At 42.6% G+C, this 21,322-nt stretch overlaps 1 pseudogene across 1 annotated transcript; it reads right to left on the reverse strand.

Moving 5' to 3' along the window:
* Nucleotides 1-15,757: 15,757 nt before the first annotated feature.
* On the reverse strand, nucleotides 15,758-17,277 carry LOC308430805 (large ribosomal subunit protein eL36-like; annotated as a pseudogene). Its single transcript has 2 exons — nucleotides 17,012-17,277; nucleotides 15,758-16,051 (listed from the first exon to the last, which is right to left on the reverse strand). The product of its transcript is annotated as a large ribosomal subunit protein eL36-like (transcript).
* Nucleotides 17,278-21,322: the final 4,045 nt, after the last annotated feature.

The raw sequence follows: 21,322 nt of genomic DNA on the forward strand, positions 1-21,322 counted from the left end.
TGAAATGGGCAATTTTCTAGACAGATACCAGGTACCAAAATTAAAATTAGGATCAGATAAACCATCTAAACAGTCCCATAACACATAAAGAAGTAGAAGCAGTCATCAAAAGTCTCCCAATCAAAAAAAAAAAAAAAAAAAAAAAGCCCAGGACAAGATGGGTTTAGTGCAGAATTCTCTCACACCTTCAAAGAAGACCTTGTCCCGTGCAACCGTCTCGCCTGCAAGAACGACGCGGCACACGAAATAGGATCCTTCTGCGGTAAACTTTAATACTCTCGAGAACCAGCACTTGCTACACGTGACGAAGAAGACCAAGAAGATGAACAAGATGAACAAGACGACGAGACCAACGAGACGACCCGAACTATCTAGCCCGTCCCCTTATAAAGGGATCAGTCCTTGCTTTGGACGCGGAGCCCCCTGATTGGTTGAAACTCATCAGGCCCTATGACGCCACGGGAGAGGCAGAGCTCAAGGAATGGAAAGTTACCCAGCACGTGCGCACATGACTTGTTTACTGCTAACTCCAGCCAGATGTCAGCGCCATCTTGTAATGGAGAATGTGCAGGCGGCGCCCCACATCTCCCCCTATCTTTTATTCTTTGAGCAAAGTAGGACACCCATATTAGGAGGGCGGAGATAGAAGTCAAATCCTCATTAAAGTGTATAAAGACCATGTACAGGAGTAACCGCTAGGCTTTTTGTAGCCCGCAGTACTCTTGACCTGTCACTCTGCCGTTTTTCTGAGGGAGGGACACTGGGGCAGGCAACCCTCACGCAAAATGACATACCTCCCAGAGATACCCCGCGACAAGGGGCTCTCAGTGCGATGCTTTGCTCGGCATCCCTCATGGGCTGCTCAAACCAGACACTCTAATCCTGTGCAATGAACCAAAGTTCTAGGAGTGCAAGAGCTGTCTGGCCGGCGACCTACTGCTTAAGCATAGACAACCAGATATCGGCTGATGCTTTATGTTCTAGAGTGACAAGCGCTTGGGCAATAACCACCTTGTATCCCTTTTTGTTTGGGCCTTGAGCTTACAAACCAGCCAGAGAAGCAACGCAAGTCCGCAGCAAAGGATTGCTCCAAAGAGTCCCACCCCAACCCAAGTTAATATCGGAGGTGAAAAGCTTAGGGAAGACTGTAGCATCATGTTCCACTGGAATTGGTTTCAGGAATGCCGACAGAATCGCCCATCTCGCCTCTCCTCTGACTCTCTGGTTCCACAGCATCAGGAGCAGGGCTGTCATCAGGGGTCACCACCATTTTTCGCGTGAGCCTCTCGGGGACCCAGAAGGGATTATTTTCATCCTGAGGGAAAACACAAATAGCTCCCCTGGATCTTATCAACACAAGATCCGGTCCTTTCCATTTATTAGTTATGACATCTTTCCATTTCACCATCTCTCTTGGTTTGTCCATGGGTAGGCAATGCCTTTCAGCCGCCGTATGGCCATGGTCATCAAGATTTAAAAAATTTAAGGTGAATAGTGCCATGGATACTGCGGTCTTAGGCACGGGGGGTAGAGTTTGCATAATTCCCCCTTTTTGTTTTATTAGATATGATTTAAGGGTGCGGTGAGCACGTTCCACAATACCTTGTCCTTGTGGATTATACGGCAAACCTGTAAGATGAGTCACAGCCATCTGGCTACAAAATTGTTGAAATTTTTGTGAGGTAAAAGCAGGCCCATTATCTGTCTTTAAGAACTTTGGTTTACCCCAGGCACTCTAAGCCTCCAAGCAATGTTGGATGGCATGTGAGGCCTTCTCTCTAGATAAGGGAGTGGCTGCAATTATACCCGAACAGGTATCAATGGATACATGTACATATTGCAGCTTACCAAAGGAGGAGACATGGGTAACATCCATTTGCCATATTTGAAGAGGCTGGATGCCCCGAGGATTAACTCCCGAGTGGGGCGCAGGCAGAAACTGACTGCAATTTTGGCAATTGACAACAATATCGCGAGCCTGTTTTCTGGAAATGGAAAAGCGGCGCCGCAGAGTTTCAGAAGTTACATGAAAGTTTTTGTGAAAACTTTTAGCAGCCTCTAGAGGCGAAGACATGGCTATAGCAATCATTTTTGTAGCCCTGTCTGCCAAATCATTGCTTTGAGTCATAGGTCCTGGCAGTCCAGAATGAGCTCTAATGTGAGTAATATAAAAGGGTGATCTTCTGGCTAGAAGGCAGTTTTGAATTTGCGCAAAAATTGAGGCAACTCTGCTAGACGGTTTAATAATGCCAGCCGCCTCAAGCAGATTGACAGCATTAACAACATAAGATGAATCAGACACTATATTTATAGGTTCTGAGAAACGTTGTAAGACCTCAAGAACCACTAGACATTCTACCACTTGTGGAGAGGCTTTTGTATACTGCCTCGAATAGACCTGCCCATTAACCACAAAAGCCCCCAGTCCGGTCTTGGAACCGTCAGTATAAATAACTAACCCTTCTTTTAGGGGACTACAGGACATTACTTTGGGAAAAACTACAGGTTGAGTTAAAGCAAACTGTAAAATTGGATGTTTTGGGTAATGATTATCTATTTTTCCCGAAAAGGAAGTGACTAAGATAGCCCAATCATTCGAAGTGGCAGCAAGAGTGGAAACCTGCATGGCATTATAGGGAACAATTAGCAACTGTGGTTCAGTGCCAAAATGTGTGATGGCAGATTTTAGTCCCCTCAGCGCCAATTGTGCCACAGCATCTGGATACCAGTCAATTATTTTAGCTGGCGAGGCATTAGGATGTACCCACAATAATGGTCCTTGTTGCCAAAGCACAGCAGTAGAGAGTCTGTTCGTTTTAAAAACACATAATGAAAAAGGTTTATCGTAATCTATGCGAACCAACTGTGCATCTTGTATAGCCTCTTCTACCAACTGTAACGCTCTTTCTGCTTGCGGGGTCAAACTTCTAGGTGAGACATGAGGATTTCCTTCTAGAATATCAAATAAGGGTTTAAGTTCAGCAGAAGGAATCTTAAGAAAAGGTCTAAGCCAATTGATGTCTCCCAGTAATTTTTGAAAATCATTAAGAGTGTGGAGGTGATCTCTTTTTATCTCGAGCTTTTGAGGGACAATCTTATCAGGGAATACCACAGACCCTAGGAATTGACTGGTATCAGAAATCTGGACCTTTTCTGTGGCAATATGTAGGCCCATTTTTTTCAAAGCTTGCTGTAGTAGGGGAAAAGCCTCTGTTAAGATTGACAAGTCTTTGTCACATAATAAAACGTCATCTGTATAGTGCAGCATAATTAATGATGGAAAATGTCTTTTAACAGGAATAAGGGCTTGGTGAACATATAACTGACATATAGTCGGGCTATTAGCCATGCCCTGAGGCAGGACCTTCCATTGGAACCTCTTGTCAGGTTCTGCATGATTAATAGAAGGAAGGGTAAAGGCGAACCTGGGCCTATCTTGAGAATGTAAAGGTATGGAAAAGAAACAATCTTTAATATCTATTATCATTAAGGGCCAATGTTTTGGGAGCGCCGTGAGAAGCGGTAGGCCACGTTGTATAGGGCCAAGCAAATGCATTTGTTTATTGATGGCTCTCAAGTCATGCAACAATCGCCATTTTCCTGATTTCTTTTTAATCACAAAAATGGGGGTATTCCAAGGTGAAGTAGAGGGTTCTACATGACCCAATTGTAGTTGTTCTCTAACTAATTGGGTAACAGCTTCTAACTTTTCGGAGGTAAGGGGCCATTGAGGAACCCATACCGGATCCTCCGTTTTCCATGGTATGGGCCGCGCTGCCTCAATGGCGCTTAGGAAAAACCCAGACCCTGCCTTTCTTTGTTAGGGTTAGGTGAGACAGGCTCTAGGGGTCCTTGTTCATAGCGTCCCAAGCCTTTTCCCTCTTTATATTCCATCTTATCCATAATATCATAAGCCTGTGCAGAATATTTATTGGACAGAATTAGCCCCATTTGTTGCATTATATCTCTCCCCCATAAGTTAACTGGAAGAGGGAGTACATAGGGGACAAATTGCCCACATTGGCCTTCAGGGGTTTTCCAGGTGAGAGAGGCTGCACTAATGGTGGGGCAGGACTTATAACCCAATCCTTGTAAGGAATGTGATGACTCTACAACAGGCCAATATTTGGGCCACCAATGAGTGGATATAATACTCTTATCAGCCCCTGTATCAAGGATGCCCTCAAATCTCTTCTCATTAACCCACAAGTTAAGCCTTGGCCTGGTATTCAAAGATACTGCTAAATAAGCTAAGTCGGTCCCAGAGGAACCCATCTGTTTTTCTGCTTTTTCCTTAGTCTTTTTATTAGAGTTATCAGGGAGGAGCAATAACTGTGCAATCCTGTCACCCTGAGTTACAAAGAATATGCCCGTTGGGCTGGAGCACAGTACCTGTATTTCAGAGGAGTGGTCATTGTCTACTATGCCTGGGTGGACTATCAGTCCCTGTGCTGTAAGTGATCCTCGTCCGAGGATCAGCCCTAGGGTTCCTGGAGGCAAGGTGACCGCTCATACAGGGATGGGCTGAACGCCCATCTGAGGCATTAATACCAGTGAGGAGGAGGCACGCAGGTCCATTCTTGTTGTCCTGTCTGTGTACTCACTTTGCTCTCCCCTAGGGGTTTGGAAAATTTGCTCCCATATCTTTGAGGGCCCTGGGAACAGGGGCCCAGTGACCCGTTTTTTGGCATCTCATTGGTCTGGGCAGTCTGGCTCTCTAGTGGAGGGAGGAGCCGGCCTTTGAGGTCTCTGACAGAGCGGCAATGTTCAGCTTTATGGTACCCCTTGCCACATCTTGTGCAAAGGGGTGGAGGGTCTCTAGTGACCATCCGACAATCTTTTTTCAAGTGTCCGGATCTTCCACATCTAAAACAGACCCGTCTATCAGGGGCTTGTGGAGGGCCCCTCTGGGACTGCAAAATGGCTGCCGCGAGACCTGCATTAGTGAGTGGCCCTCCCAGTTCTCTACAGACTCGAAGCCAGTCTTGAAGACCTTTGCCCTTTCTAGGGGTGATAGCGGCTCGGCATTTTTGGGTGGCCTGTTCAAAAATAAGCTGTTCAATAAGAGGGGCAGCCTGCTCGGGATCCCCGAAGATCCGACCTGCCGCCTTGGTCATGCGGGCTACAAAATCTGAAAAAGGCTCTTGGGGTCCCTGAATGATTTTTGTAAGCTGATTATCGGCCTCTCCCTTTTTTGAAAGTGCCTTCTAGGCCTTAATGGCTGTGCTTGACACTTGGGCATAGTCACCCCAATGATAAGCTGTCTGATCTGCTGCATAGCGACCTTGGCCAGTCAGCAGATCAGATGTCCATTCTTGTTGTTTAGGAGTCAACGCTGTAGCATTGGCTCTTGCTTGGGTTTGGGCAGCCTCATACCAAAGAGCCTTCCACTCCATATAGTGTCCCATGCTCGGTAGAGCAGCCTTGGCAATTGTCTGCCAATCAGAGGGAGTTAAGGCAGAGATAGCCAATCTATCAAGCTGAGCAATGGTAAAGTTGGCGGTTACCCCGTATTTTCTGACTGACTCTGCCAATTCTTTTATTTGATTATATTCTACGGGGGCATGAATGCGGCCACCCTCAGCTGTCTCAAACACAGGGAAAGCAAGACACATCTGCCTTCTCACCCTTTCCGGGAGGAACGAGAAGGATTTTACAGGTGTGCGTGCTGCATAAGGAGGGGGGGGGGGCACGGGTAAAGGAGGCGCTGTTGGGACAACTGGGGACAAGCGCATGGACCTGTACTGCTCATCAGGATAATATCTTTTTTCCTCATAACTAGCTGCTTCTTCATCTAGCTCTGCTTTTACTTCTGGGTCTAAGCCTTCTTGCTCATCATCATCATCTGAAGTCTCGGGGCTATCAATGTTAAGAGCCTCAAAGTCTTCTACAGGGTACAAGCTGACTCCCCTTTTCTTAACATTAGAGGGCATAAGGGAATGAAAATCTGAAGGTTTGTGGGTAACAACTCTCCCGCTGTACAGCGTACCTGGAGGTCCTTTTTCCTTAGGGGGGAAATATCTTTTCCTGCGCACGCCCATCCTCTCACTCTGTTCGGCTTCTGATAGTCTATCTTGGACTTCACTCAATACCTCTTGCCCCGCAGCGACAGCGGGCCTACAACTCTCATCTCTTAAACAATTTTGTACCATCGTCCAAATGGCCATGGTCCCGGGCCCGAGGTCTCCGGAATTTTGCACACAGTCTAATTCTCTACCCAATTTTTTCCATGAGGCTGGTGAGAGAGACCCAGAGACCGCAAACCAAGGGGCAGTACACTCTACCTCTTTTACGAAATGTTGCAAGATGTGGGTGGGCAATTCTAAATCTCTCTGCTTAAGAATTGACTGCAGGGCTGTAATGGTCGAGTGTGAAGAGCCCATCACAGCGATGTAATGCCCGCGGCTTATTTGCGTGGCGGCACAAAGTGAAACTGAAAGGCAAGTCTCAGCGCGTTCCGCTTTTTTTTTTTTTTTTTAATCTACAAAGACTTATGGAACGCAGGGGTGCCCCAGCTTATCTACGTCTAACTTAAGCACAAAATTAACACCAGCCCCGTTGGACACAAGAGGAAATTAAGAGGAAGAGAATAAAAACTGCACTGACGAAGACCAGAGCCTCTATGGACCCTTCTCATGGCCGTGGAAGATTTAAACCAAATTAAAGAAAGATCTAGGATCAGACATACCTTGCCGAACTTATCTCCCCGCAGTTCTGGATCCTCTCTGCCCAAAGACAAAGGGTCTTCTGTGGTGCAGACGATGGAGTGGTCGAGTTCCCGGGTTTCGGCACCAGATGTCCCGCGCAACCGTCTCGCCTGCAAGAACGACGCGGCACACGAAATAGGATCCTTCTGCGGTAAACTTTAATACTCTCGAGAACCAGCACTTGCTACACGTGACGAAGAAGACGAAGAAGACCAAGAAGACGAACAAGACGACGAGACCAACGAGACGCCCCGAACTATCTAGCCCGTCCCCTTATAAAGGGATCAGTCCTTGCTTTGGACGCGGAGCCCCCTGATTGGTTGAAACTTATCAGGCCCTATGACGCCACGGGAGAGGCAGAGCTCAAGGAGTGGAAAGTTACCCAGCACGTGCGCACATGGCTTGTTTACTGCTAACTCCAGCCGGATGTCAGCGCCATCTTGTAATGGAGAATGTGCAGGCGGCGCCCCACAGACCTAATACCAATACTCTTCAAACTATTACACAAATACCCAATTTGTCCTTTGAAGCCACAATTATGCTTATAGCTAGATGACACAAAGACTCAACAAGAAAAGACCAATATTCCTTGTGAACATCAATGCAAAAATAATAAAATCTCACAAGCCGAATCCAAGAACACGTCATTCACCATGATCAAGTAGGCTTTATCCCAGGGATGCAGAGATGGTTCAATATACAAAAATTCATCAACATAATTCACTATATAAACAAACTCAAAGAAAAAAAATACATGATCATTTCAGATGCAGAAAAAGCCTTTGACGAAATTCAACACCCCTTCATGGTAAACGTCTTGGAAAGGTCAGGTATTCACACCTAAACATAGTAAAAGCAATATACAGCAGAACAGTAGCCAGCATCAAACTTAATGGAGAGAAATTTGAAGCAATTCCACTAAAATAAGGGATTAGACAAGGCTGCCCACTGTCTCTCCCTCCCTGTTCAATATAATACTTTAAGTCCTAGCTAGAGCAATTAGACAAAAAGAGGTCAAAGAGATACAAATTGGAAAGGAAGAAATCAATATCACTATCTTCATATAGTATGATAGTATAACCCCAAAAAATCCACCAGAGAACTCTTAAAGCTGATAAACAATTTTAGCAAACTGGCTGGATATAAAATTAACTCAAATCAGTAGCTACTCAAAGGATAAACTACATGAGAAAGAAATTAGGGAAATAACACCTTCACAATAGTCACAAATAATATAAAATACCTTGGTGTGACTCTAATCAAGCAAATGAAAGACAAGTTCTGTATGACAAGAACCTTAAGTCTCTGAAGAAAGAAATCAAAGATCTCAGAAGACGAAAAGATCTCTAATGCTCATGGATTGGCAGGATTAATATAGTAAAAATGGCCATCTTGCCAAAAGCAATCTACAGATTCAATGCAATCCTCATCAAAACTCCAGCTCAATTCTTCATAGAATTAGAAAGAGCAATTCACAAACTCATTTGGAATAACAAAAACCCAGGAGAGTGAAAACTGTTCTCAACAATCAAAACTTCTGGGGGAATCACCATCCCTGACCTCAAGCTGTATTACAGATTGATTGATCATTGATGTAGGAGAGTGCAGCCCACTGTGCAGGAGGTCCTGAGTTGCTTTGGCATACAGGCTGAAAGGGCCAGTAAGCGGCCTTCCTCATGGTTTCTCCTTCATCCAGGCTTCTGCCAGAAGTTCTTGCCCCAGCTTCTCTTCATAAACTATTGTAAGCTGTAATGAGCCTTCTCTCTCAAGTTGCTTTTAGTTAGTGTTTCTCACAACAATAGAAAGGAAACATAAAACATAAGCAAAAACAATCAAAACATGAGAATGCAAGCCACTGTGACATTCTTAAGCCCTGGAAAGAAACATCATTAATGAGACACTTAAGGTACCAGAAAAATCATTTCAGGTTCCTACTTTTAAAGGATTAAGAATTTCCTATTAGAGTCAGGCAGATGAGTGAAGTAAAACTCTATTTGGTACCTAGATAAAAAGTTAACAAAGAGGAGGAAAAGTTCATCAATGTGGAAAAGAAACCTGTTTTCTCACTGAGGTCCTGGAAAAAATAGAAATAATAGAAATTAATCATTGAAGTATAAAACAGTGGAACTGTAGTGACAATTCTGGAATTTTTGTTTTTTAAAAATATAAGGATATTTTTATTTTAATCCCAGGTGTAGGATATGGAACTGCTTTAGATTGTCCACAGCAGTTGACTATGATTTGTTCCTGCTCTATGAGGGCCTGATTTTGCCAGCAGCCAAATAATTTCTGTGATTGTGTGATTTGGAATTCTGGGGATGTTTTAGAGGGTGTATAAATGCTAGGGCTCTGAAAGGTGTGGTGAGTTGTTGGTTAGTTGGTTGGTGGTAGTTGCTGTTGTCATAGTTTGTTAAGTAGTCTTGTACAAAGAAGAACCAAGAAGAATTTGATATCATAACGTTGAGAATCAAACTTGCCCCAAAGAATTCAGTGCCCCTAATCAGCAAGAAGCTGTCTAAAGATAACATTGCCCCCTTTCCAATCTCTGTCTTTATTCAGGGATCTCTTTCCTCTTTTTCCTTTTTCCCTCTTATAAGGGGATCAAGAAGGGTGGAAGAAAGATGAACACACAAGTAGCAAAGACAGGCTACAGAAAGTATTATCAGGAAGATAAGAACAAGCAAGCAGAAGGAAGTATTAGGGATAGAAGACCAGGTCAAAGGTATAACACACACACACACTGAGGGGGTGGAGACAAATTCAAGGGAATAATACACTGATACATATAAAGAGCAAAACCCAAACACCAAGATAAAGTCAAAGGATGAAACACAGTATCCATGAGACTAAAGGAGATAAGATAAATATCTAAGCAAATGGACAATCTGTCCATAAAAATTATAGCAAGAAATCCCCCAGATCTAGAAAAAAAATGAAAATACTAAAAGAGGCATTTAAAACCCTAGATAGACATGACAAGAAAACCTTTCCATAATACATCAAAGATGTGAAAACACAGAGAGAAACTGTATGAAAACTAAGAAGATGACAACTCACAAAGACAAAGACATGAGATCTTCAAGTCCCTCATCTGCAGCAATGAAATTATATCATGATATGTGTCAGTCTCTGAATATAAACTGCCAATCAAAAATTTTTATCCAGCAAAACTATCTTTTAAAATTGAAAGAACAAACATTTCAAGACCAGCACAAATTAAGAAAGATAATTTATGACAACCAAGCCACCACTGTAGAAAATGTTCAACATAAACTCTGCACAGGAGAAACAATGGTGGTTTCAATCATAAAGGCACAGTAAATTATATTACATGAGAGGAATATGCCATACTGTACATGGTAAACCAACAAATTCCTAATGCTAATAGGAGAAGAGGAAGAACACACCCAAACAAAAGAAACTAATAGCACAGAAATTAGAAGACTCTCAATAATACCTAAAAATGTAAATTGCCTCAATCCACTATTTAAAAGATTCTAATTAAATTTAAAAGATTCAACTGTCTATTGTCTACAAGAAGCATACCTCATTGTCAAAGATACTCATGGAGTCAAAGGACAAAAGTCAACCTATCAAATGGAAGTTGGAAACAATCTGGCATTCTGAAATAAGCAGATTTTAAACAGAAACTAGGAAAGGACACTTCATATTAACAACAGTACATTTAATCATAAACATTGAACTATTGAAAATGTATATGCACTGGATGTTAGGAGTTCGAACTGCATAAAACACCAAATGACAGAAGTGGGCAGATGGCTCTGTTCTGGGAACAGTGACTCATATATCTCATCGTTATATATAGGTCATGTACATGCTGGTTTTGTATGTCAACTTAACAGAAGCTGGAGTCATCACAGAGAAAGGAGCTTCCATTGAGGAAATGCCTCCATGAGATTCAGCTGTAAGGCATTTTTTCAATTAGTGATCAAAGGGGGAGGGCTCATTGTGAGTGGTGCCATCCCTGGGTTGGTGGTCCTGGGTTCTATAAGAAGGCAAGCTGAGCAAGACAGAGCAAGCAATTCAGTAAACAGCATTTCTCCGTGGCCTCTGCATCAGCTCCAGACTCCAAGTTCCTGCCCTGTGTGAGTTCCTCTCCTGACTTCCTTTGGTGATAAAAAGCAATGTGGAATGGTAAGCTTAATAATCCCTCCCCAACTTACTTCTTGGTCATAATATTTGTGCAGGAATACAAACCCCTAACTAAGACAAACTGGTACCAGGAGTGGGGTATTCCTGTGACAACCTGACCATGTTTTGGGGAGAACTGTGGAAGGACTTTGGAACTTTGGGCTAGAAGAACCATTGGTATGTTAAGAGCTCTGTGTGATGTTCTGTAGGAGCATGAAAGATAATGTTTAGAACAGAGTAGAAGATGGAGGCCTGGCTTGTGAAATTTCAGAGGGAAGATTTAAAAGACTCTTGTCAGGGCTGTTGTTATTTTGATTGTGAAGACTCTGGTTTTGGTTAGCTGGTGCTAAAGAATCAGTTTCGATTAACAAAACAGTAGAACTATGAAAACAAAACCTTTGTGTTATTGGGACAATTGATGCTAGTTAACCTGAGCTAACAAATTAGTGATTAAAAAAAGACCATCATCACTGAGGTGAAATCTTCTGGGAAGTGTTTCCCCAGAGCACAGTAGCTGTGTTCCAGAGGCAGCCTGGTTGTACCTTGTGTAGGTAGCTGGAATTGGTAATGTATAACAGTCACCCAGGTGGTACTGGTTTTGAAAACATGAAGTGTAGCAGCTGATGTTTGGCACTTTGAGAGACCAGGAGAGACCTTTGGTGAAGGTGCAGCCTCAGTGACAATTGAAGGCCCAAGACTGAAGGGGTCATGTAGAGAAGTTGAGGCTTGGCACCATAAAGAGAGCCGGTGAGAGGCTGTTGGTGACAGTGCAGCCCAGTTGCAGCAGAAGACACTGTGGAGAGGCCAGTACCATGAGATGGTCACCAAGAACAGCAGCAGCCAGGGAATGGAGAGAGCTGGAGCCTAGACGACAAGCTGTGTGCTTACAGAGGGCAAAGCTGGAGAAGTGACACAAGCCCTTTGGAGGAGACCAGATGGGGAGTGGATCCCAGACATTGGACAGTTAAGAGTTTGATTCTGCTTTTATTTGAGTGCAACTATGTCCTGATATTTTTCCCTCTTAAAGCGAGAAAGCATTTTAGTGGAGCCCACAATTAAGAGACTTTTAATTGTAAAAGACTTTAAATTTCAAAAGAGATTGGACATTTTAAAGGGATTGAAATTTTAATGTGTTTGTATTTGTAAAGACTGTAGGACTTTTAAAGTTAAATCTTGGGGATGAATAAGAAAACAAAGGTTGAGACTTAATAGTGGCTTGTTTTGTGTGTCAACTTGACACAAGCTGGAGTTATCACAGAGAAAGGAGCTCCTGTTGAGGAAATACCTTCATGAGATCCAGCTATAAGGCATTTTCTCAATTAGGGATCAAGTGTGGGAGGTCCCATTGTGGTTGGTGCCATCCCTGGGATGGTGGTCCTGGGTTCTATAAGAAAGCAAGCTGACTAAGGCAGAGTAAGCAATCCAGTAAGCAGCACCCCTTTGTAGGAGCCTCTGCATCAGCTCCTATCTCCAGGTTCCTACCCCGTGTGAGTTCCTGTCCTGACTTCCTTTGGTGATGAACAGCAATGTGGAAGTGTAAGCTGAATAAACCCCTTAATCCCCTACTTGCTTCTTGATCATGATGTTTTGTGCAGGAATACAAACTCTGACTAAGATAGATCAGATTAAGTCAGACAAGAAAAATCAGAGAATATATTAGAAATCAGTGGACTGGTGTCCTTTGATACCTATGGAATAGTCTATTCAAAGAATACAGAATATACATTCTCAGCAGCCTGTGAACGTTCTCTAAAATGAATCACATTGTCCACCACAAAGGACAATCAAAGCCCCAGAGCAAGCACTGATGAGAAATAAAGACCAGAGCAGAAATGTAAGAAATAGAAAATAAATCATATATGGACTCAAGCAAAGGGTTATTTTAAAGGATGCTGAAAAGCTCCTATCCAAACCAACCAAAGGGGGAAAAAAAGAGAAAACATAGATTAGTAAAATTCAAGATGTAAAAGATGCTAACAACAGATTCCAGTATAATTTCACTATTTCTGCTAGACTGGATGGTCAACTGGTCAGCAAGTTCCTGGTATCCTCCTGCCTCCATCCCCTACACCCAGGGCTGGGTTACAAGTGAGCCACCATACCCACCTTCTGTTTGGGTGCTAAGGATCCAAACTCAGGTGTTCATGCTTACAAAGCAAATGCTTTACCCACTGAGCCTCTCAGCCCAGGCAAGTAGTATGCATAACAGTATTCATGACATTTAAAAGCATTTCCTTTAAAATCAACAAGATTAGAATACCTTTTACTGCTGCTTCTCAGCATTGTATTGAAGTTTAAATTGAATGAAATAGTATTAAGGTTAGAGAAATGACTCAGCATCTAAAGAAATTCATTTCCTCCAGAGAACTATTCCCAATGCCAACAACTGTAACTCACACACACACACACACACACACTCATGCACACACTCATGCACGTACTCGTGCATGAACATACACAATTCCACAGTATTTAAGAAAGATTACATAAAATTATATTATACACAGACATATTTGTCTACACAGTGAAAAGAATTCATTTTCTGTAAAATAAGATGTACCCAACTGTATGATTATTACCAAAGCTCAAATATATTTCTGTACATCCTTATAAACATTTACAAAACATTACAAAAAAAACACAGCATTTGTAATAGAAAATCCATGAGCTACCTAACTAAATCTGATCAAATCGTAAGAACCATATGCAGAAAATGGTGACAATTTTAGTGAAAACCATAAAAATATAATTGGAGATTCTCATATTTATGGATAGACACAATGTTATAAAGGTTTCATATTTCCCTTAGCTGATTTAGTGCATTTCCAATCAAAATGACAGTTTTATTTTCATGAGACATATGCCAATTCCATGAATAATAAAGCTAGAAGAAAAAGCTAGAAGTGCCCTGATAGAGAAGTAATGTGGTGAAGGGGGGACAAATTAACCATAGAATCAGAAGTGCCACCCACCTGTAGAATAGTCATGTAACAGACTTGGCATTTCAGAACAGTGTGGCCATTCAGATGATTGTTCAGGAGCAATTGATGGGTCCATAAAGGGAAAACCTAAAATGTACTTCTCTACACTATTTAAGAACAGCCAACTTTAGTTTGAAGACTTTGCTAAGAAGAAACCTTTACAACCTTTAAAGAAAATAACTCCTCCTAATCTTGAGGCTTTCAGGATTTTTAAGACATTATAAGGAAGGCATTTACTGCAAGAAAAAAAAATGCTATCTGCAGCACATTAGATATGAGAAATTGCATTCATTAAAAATTTATCTACAACGACATTAGATTTAAGAAATTGCACTTGGCTTTACATTTTCTAGTTGGGAAGAATGTGAAAGTTATAATTATAGGCATGTTCACCACAACCAATAGAAATCACACTCTTTATCTTAAAGACAGTTTCTCCTCCTTGACATGCTAAGGGCTGCAGTTAATGAATCACCAGACTTAAGGATAAAAGGTTCTTCATGTGCTTTCTGGGAAATAGGGTGTCCTTGGTCACTGAGCTGTTACTTTGTCCTTACTTAGAAAGAAAAACAAATAGCCTGAAGCTTTGAGTTTGGCCCAAACTGAAAGCCCCCTGGTGGTATTATTCATCTACCACATCACCGCTGGAGGATGCTAAAATGTCCATTTCACCATTTGTATTAACAGGGATGACAATTTAGATAAATTGGGCTTCCAAGGAGCTGAAAGGCAAATCTGCCAGCAGAGTCCAAAGAACATCTACCATTTGTACTAGGATTTGCTAAAAATAATACACATTTTCTGTCTCCTGCCAGCACACCATGGTGTTAGCCACAAGTGCTTTGATGATAGAGCAGGTTATAACGAGAGTAACAAGCACTTTAAAAGCCTTTAGCTATAGAGCAGGTCATAACGAGAGTAACAATCACTTTAAAAGCCTTTAGCTAGTACCGTTAGACCCTCGACTTTCACAGGTGCAACTGATACCCTTTCTGAATTCTTCAAATTTTCTGGATTCTGCTTTTAGCCGAAACCTTGTCAGAAGGTAAAGAAAGCACTGCTGTGTGCTCCTGACTTGGAGATGAGCTTGCTTGTTCCAGTCCCACTGAACTCAGGTCTACACATCCATCCCCCAGCCTAACTTCCCAGTGCCTCTGACTTTCCAGCCACATCCTGAACACAGTTCCTCATTGTCTTGCTGATGTCATGGAACATTCTCCACCCTGCAGGAAAGTAGTTTATGTTGTCTCCCACTAGAGAACCAAAGGTTTTACATCTTAGTGTCACGACTGCTGTCACTATAGTTAGAGTCTCTTTTGCAGACTGCTGGTCTCATTGATAGAGTTTAAATACAGGCTTAGAAAGGAGCCAGAGGATCATCTGTTAGAGTTAGGGAGAGGGACAGTGCTCTGAGTATCAGGAGGAGACAGAAGAGAGACACAGAAAGGTACAGTCTCAAAAGAGCGGATGTAAAATGTTGACACTAAGGAGAGCAGGGTGGGCAGGAAAGGAAGGAAAACAGCAACCACCTAGGTCTTTGGTTGAAGATATCACACATCCCAGGGTGCTGTGTGCCTTGGGCATGAAAGCAATGCTTCACCCTTTCAGATCAAAACAGAGCAGAAGTATTTAATCTTGATATTACTTGGTTTAAGCTTGTAGTTGGCTAAGAGCTGCTTTGTGTGACCTAGAATTCAAGAAGTGCTTCAGATAGGAATAAAACTATTTGTCATCAGTTACCATTTAACTTGTTAGTGTGGCTAGGAAGGACGGCTAGTCTTATTTACTGTTTTCCATTTACCCCTTAGCATTGTGGGTAGCAAGCTCCTACCATTGTTTTTTTTTTTTTTTTTTTTTGTTTTTTTTTTTTTTTTTTTTTTTTTGTAGTTAAGCTCTTTTATTGAGGCGGAGGGTTCATCAGTCCTTCTTGGCCGCTGCCTTCCTCATGGCTGCCAGCACGTTGCTCAGCTTCTCCCGCTTTCTCTTGGCACTTGGATATGTGTTCCCACCCTTTTCTTGATGAACTTGAGTGCGCGCTTGTCCTTGGACACTTTGAGCAACTCCATCGCACGCCGCTCATAGGGAGCGAAGCCGCACACCTCCCGGATCATGTCCTGCACGAACTTGGTGTGCTTGGTGAGGCACCCGCGGCGGCTGTGTCTCGGCTTGTGGCCCTTGTTGAGGCCCACGGCCATAGGGTAGCGCAGGCGGCTGGGACAGGAAGCCCTACCATTGGTTCTTAAGCCTTGCAATTAGTTATAACCACTTCCTGGATCTTCCCACTGGAAGACCAGTGATAGTGTATTGTTTATTGACCCATAGAAGGTCAGCACTTGGAAATGCATCAGAAGCAGCTTATAGCTTTAGTTATACACTCAAAATATATCTCCTTTTTAATTTTGTTAATTCCCAACAGGCCTAGTTTGATAATAAAGTTGAGGGTGGTTTGTTTGTTTTTTGTTTGTTTTATTTTTTAGTAGATCTTACTTTGAGACTCACGTGAGCATGTGATCCTCCTACCTCTCCAAGTGCATTAGCAGATGTTACAGACCACTGACAATACCTGCTACTCTCTCGGAGGAAGCTGCCACCTTCTCATTCCTTACATGGTACCTGCCAGAGAAGCAAAAGGTTGCAGAGGCCCCTTCACTCCCTCTCTTCCCTCATGGCATCCCGGATCACTACTGAGTCACTTTTTTCCCTGGGCAATTGGTGTGGTCAATGTCTTGGATATATGCCATTATGCACAGTGTGCATTTTATTTTCCCTTTTAAAATCAGAAAAAGAATTTCCTAATGATCTTGAGTTCATGCCTAAGGCCCTGTAACAAACCAATCAACAAGAGAAAAGCATACAAATGGTAAAGTACATAATTTGGGAAACTTCCTAAGGATACAATGAGCGATGAGCAGTGTTACTGTAGCCTGTTGAAGACTGAACAGTTCAGGCAGTCTGATAGCTGAGAGCTTAGCAAGAACTCCTGCTCAGACCCTTCCAGCCTCTGAGCTTTGGAGACCAGTGTGTTCCTTTCCTCCAAGTAATAAAAATTCAGTTCTCAAGGGGTGGTCTCATGACCTGCTTCAGAGTAAGTCAGAAAACCCTTCCTCGGTCCTATGGCCTCCTTCAGGGGAGATCAGAGAAGCCTTCATGTGTCTGCTCCTTCCTGCATACCTCGTCTTACAGCAGCTAGTGTGCAGAAGTGCAGGATTTTGACGTTGTGCACTCTCAACCCCATCTCTGAATACACTGCGCTGAACTTTGCCTGGCTGGTTTTGCCTGGTACACCCAGGACTTGGTTTCATATCATTCATTCCCTCGTTCTTTTTAGTGACTCTACGGTAGGTAGATAGGCATGGGGGCGATGCGTGGTGGCTAGAAACCGATGCCATCACAGAGCTGTATCGGTTAGACTGCCAAGAGCTGACTGGGACTGACATGGCCAACCAGGCTACTACCAACAGTCCTACCTCATTAAAATACCGTCTCCATACCATTAGCTGTGGGAAATTGCCTGTTCCTCTCAGGTATCTGATATTTTGCCACATTAAAATTGTTTCACATAAAAATAGGAAGAGTGAACTCTGTCTCAAAGAAGACCTCAATTCATTCCTAGGGTTCTTTACCTTAACTCATGAATAATCTCCCTTCATTAAATCATATCCTGACAGCAACAAGCTATCCTCGTGGCTGTCGCCCAGCCGCATGTCTCTCCCACTCATTCCCTGAGGACTGTGACTGCTCCACGGTTTCCCTCCCCAGCTCTACCTCTGCTATGGTGGTCTCAGTTTCCATGGAGATGATCTTTTCTAATCCAGATGACTCCTCTCCTCAATGAACTTCTCATTCACCCACTTCTGCTGTCCACAGCCTTATTCATATACTAGTCATCCTTACCCATAACACACCTCTCCACATACTCCATGGCAAGCAGGATGCATTCTACTAAGCAAATCTGGTTTTTATTTCATCTTTTGATTTGTTTTGTTTTGTGGAGGCAGGGTCTCACTCTGTAGCCTGGCTGGTCTATACCCCACTATATAAACCAGACTGGCCTTGAACTCAAAGAGACCCTCTGCCTCCGAGTACTAACATAAAAGGGGTGCATACTACAGCAGGCCTCACTGTCATTTTTTTTAGCTTACTTTTTTTTAACATCTCAAGTCAACAACATACAACTTGTAACCAGCTGGCTTTGTCACTCATTCCTGCGTCTTTCTGTTTCTTATCATGTGTGGTCGTTTGAATACATTGGCCCATGTAAGTGCTATTAGGAGGTGAGGCCTGATGGAAGTAGGTGTGGCCTTGTTGGAGGAAGTGCATCACTATGGGGTGAGCTTTGAGGTCCTATCTTTACACTCCACCCAGTGCAGAAGAGAACCTCTCCTGGTTGCCTTCAGATCAAGATGTAGACTCTTGACTTCCCCAGCACCAAGTCTGCCTGCATGCTGCCATGCTTCCAGCTATGATAATGGACTGAACCCCTGAACCTGTAAGACGAACAATTCAATGTTTACCTTTTTAGAAGTTACCTTGGTCATGATGTCTTTTCAACACAGTGGAAACATAAACTAAGACACCATGTTAAAAGTCCAAGATGGACTGACACAATCACTCCCTTGAATACATTCTTGCCTCCTTATTCATATTTTTCTTTCTTTAATTACTTGGCATAGCACTGAGTTTTGCTAAAGTTAACACTGGGGAATCTGGAACATTCAGCTAGAGTTCTCAGCTAGGAGTCCCAGGCAGAATGTCCCTCTGCCATTCCCATGAGTGAGCTTGGCTTCTCATCTTCACTGTAGATGCTTTTTCTTATTGAACAAAGGATGGTAGCTCCAGTTGGAAATGCATTCCCTCCTACTTATTCTCAAACACATATGGTTTAATATCTTTAACTACGTACTACTTTCAGTTCTTTGTATTAGAGTCACAGGCCAGCCTATCCCTGGACAGAAGGTTTCAGAAGAGAGGAGGGAGAGCCTTCTTAATCCAGAGTCTGTCTACCTTTAACGAGTAGCACATGACAAGGTACCAATGTAATGTATTTTATACTTAGTTATCTTAGAAATGCTTGAGTCTTTCATTTTTTTATAATTTGGCAGTCTAAATTGGGCTATAACTAAATATCAAACACTAATTTATTGATGTGTCTTTTAGTCTACAGGTTACCAACTTTACTGGCTGGCTTCATGTGTCAACTTGATACAAGCTAGAGTAATCAGGAGCCTCGGTTGAGGAAATGCCTCCATAACATTCAACTGTCAGGCATTTTCTCAATTAGTGATCAGTGAGGGAGGGCTCATTGTGGGTGGAGCCATCCCTGGGCTGGTGGTCCTTGGTTCTATAAGAAAGCAGTCTGAGCAAGCCATATGAAGCCAGCCAGCCAGCCAGTAACAGCATCCCACTATTGCCTCTGCATCAGCTCCTGCCTCCAGGTTCCTGCCCTGTTCCAATTCCTGCTGTGACTTCCTCCGGTGATGAATGGTTATATGGAAGTATAAGCCCAAAACAACCCTTTCCTTCCCAACTTGCTCTTTGGTCATGATGTTTTATTGCAATAGAAAACCTAAGATAACAATTTACCATCTAAACTTAAGGTTTGGGTTGAAAATCAAGCTCTGTAGTTTGGCACAATATTGATTTTGCTGACTACCTTCATGGATCATTTGACATATTTATTCCATGTAACATCTATAAACCAATAGTTATACCCAGGTGCTGGATTATATTTTTATGTTTTCAATCTTGTTTTGTCGTGTGGGATTTGTACTTGTAATGTGAGTCGTATTTTGTCACTGTGAAGAATGGTGGTTCTTGGCCACAAACACTGCTTTAGTAGAACCTAAAAAACAGCCTGCTGTTCCCTTTTCTGTCTTCTTCCAGGCTGAAGTACTTTTACAAAGAGAAGTTCCTCTGCCTACAGCATCGTTTCATCTCTCTGGTCATTTAAGAAAAAGAAAACGAGATCATTTCATTACCTGTTTCTACATTAATCATGTGGGCTGTTGTAGCGAATTTTCAGGAGTCAATGAATTGCTATGGTCATTTTTGTACAATCATAAATACACATTTTCAAAAGTTTATACATGCACACTAGTGGACCACATAGCCTCTAGGTGAGTTTTCAATAAAGGAATAATTCAAATGACCAGGGTTTCCAAACCCTGCACATTCCGAAGAAAATTTTAACCCGACCAACTCCTAGGAAAACCTTTAAACCTTAGGATATCCTTGCCTGTAAAAATGTCTTTTATCTGGACCCTTGGGCTATAAGGGGTAGTCTATGCTAACAGCATTCTCTATGGTACACTCCAGGCTTCACACTGTGAGCTGACCTACATGTCTGTGGTACCAAAGCCCTGTGTTCTGACACCAAACCTTCCTTGCTTAGCCATTCTTCCTGCATATTACCACTCAGCGTTGTCTGGATAACTCAGAGCCTGAGGGAGAGGACCTGGAACCTTGCATCTGCTGCTGGGTTCTATGCTGTTTGCCACTGCTGACTTTAATGTGGAAACTGGAACCAGGAAGGCAGGTGGCTTCCTGAGCTCCGTCTGTGCTTCTAGAAGTCACCTGTGGCTGAGGCTCTGCTTCTGAAATGCCAAGCCTGATAACTCAGGCTTTGTTACACATAATGCCACAGTAGCACTTTGTGTGTTTGTCTTTGAATCTGAGTATTTTTGCAGATATGTCTTTGAGACAGTGTTCTAGAATTCAGATCCCCAAACAACAAATATGTGCTGTGATTTCTGGCTCAAATGGTAACATTTCTCTAAATATTACCACAACGTCTCTAAGTTATGCTCTTTTTCATTTCTGCCAATAAAAATCTGGATCAAAGCTCTTGTTTTATGATAACAGTCAATAAGTATGTGGTTGGGTTTTGGAGATTTTCCAGCCTCCTTGGTAAGAGATGGTTCGATTTAAGTTCCTCTTTCGGTAAGATAAATAAACATTAGTGTTATTTCAAAGAAGTAAGGTTAATTTTCGCCTTTTTCCTTGTGAATTATCAGTTCACTTATTATAGGAGGCATTTCCTTATGCTTCAAAGTATCTTTGTATAAATTACAACAGGCTCAAATTATAGCAAGTATAGAATATGTCAAAAAAGCCTCAGGTCCTATTGAAATTGGGTTAAGAGGTGGTGGAGCGAGAGCATGGAGTATCACAGGCTCTAAAACATGAACAAAAGCAAAAGTAGTTCTCAGTGATTATAGTGTTGAGTTACCAAACAAGTACTTGAAGCAGACATGGCGGTGCATGCATATAGTCTCCACAGCGGTACACAGAGACAAGAGAATCAAGCAAAGCCAGCATGAGCTATGAAGTGAGACTCTGTCTCAAGGCAGTAACAACTGGTTAGGTAAGTCAGGTGTTCTGACCCATCCGATAACTACTATGTTTGCATGCTATGTCCAAGCACCTTCGGAAGCACTAGAAATACAACAATAAATGTTCTCTCCTTTCTTGAGAACCGATAGA

This window comes from Micromys minutus (assembly GCF_963924665.1).
Source record: "Micromys minutus genome assembly, chromosome: 1".
In the NCBI taxonomy this organism is placed as follows: Eukaryota; Metazoa; Chordata; class Mammalia; order Rodentia; family Muridae; genus Micromys; species Micromys minutus.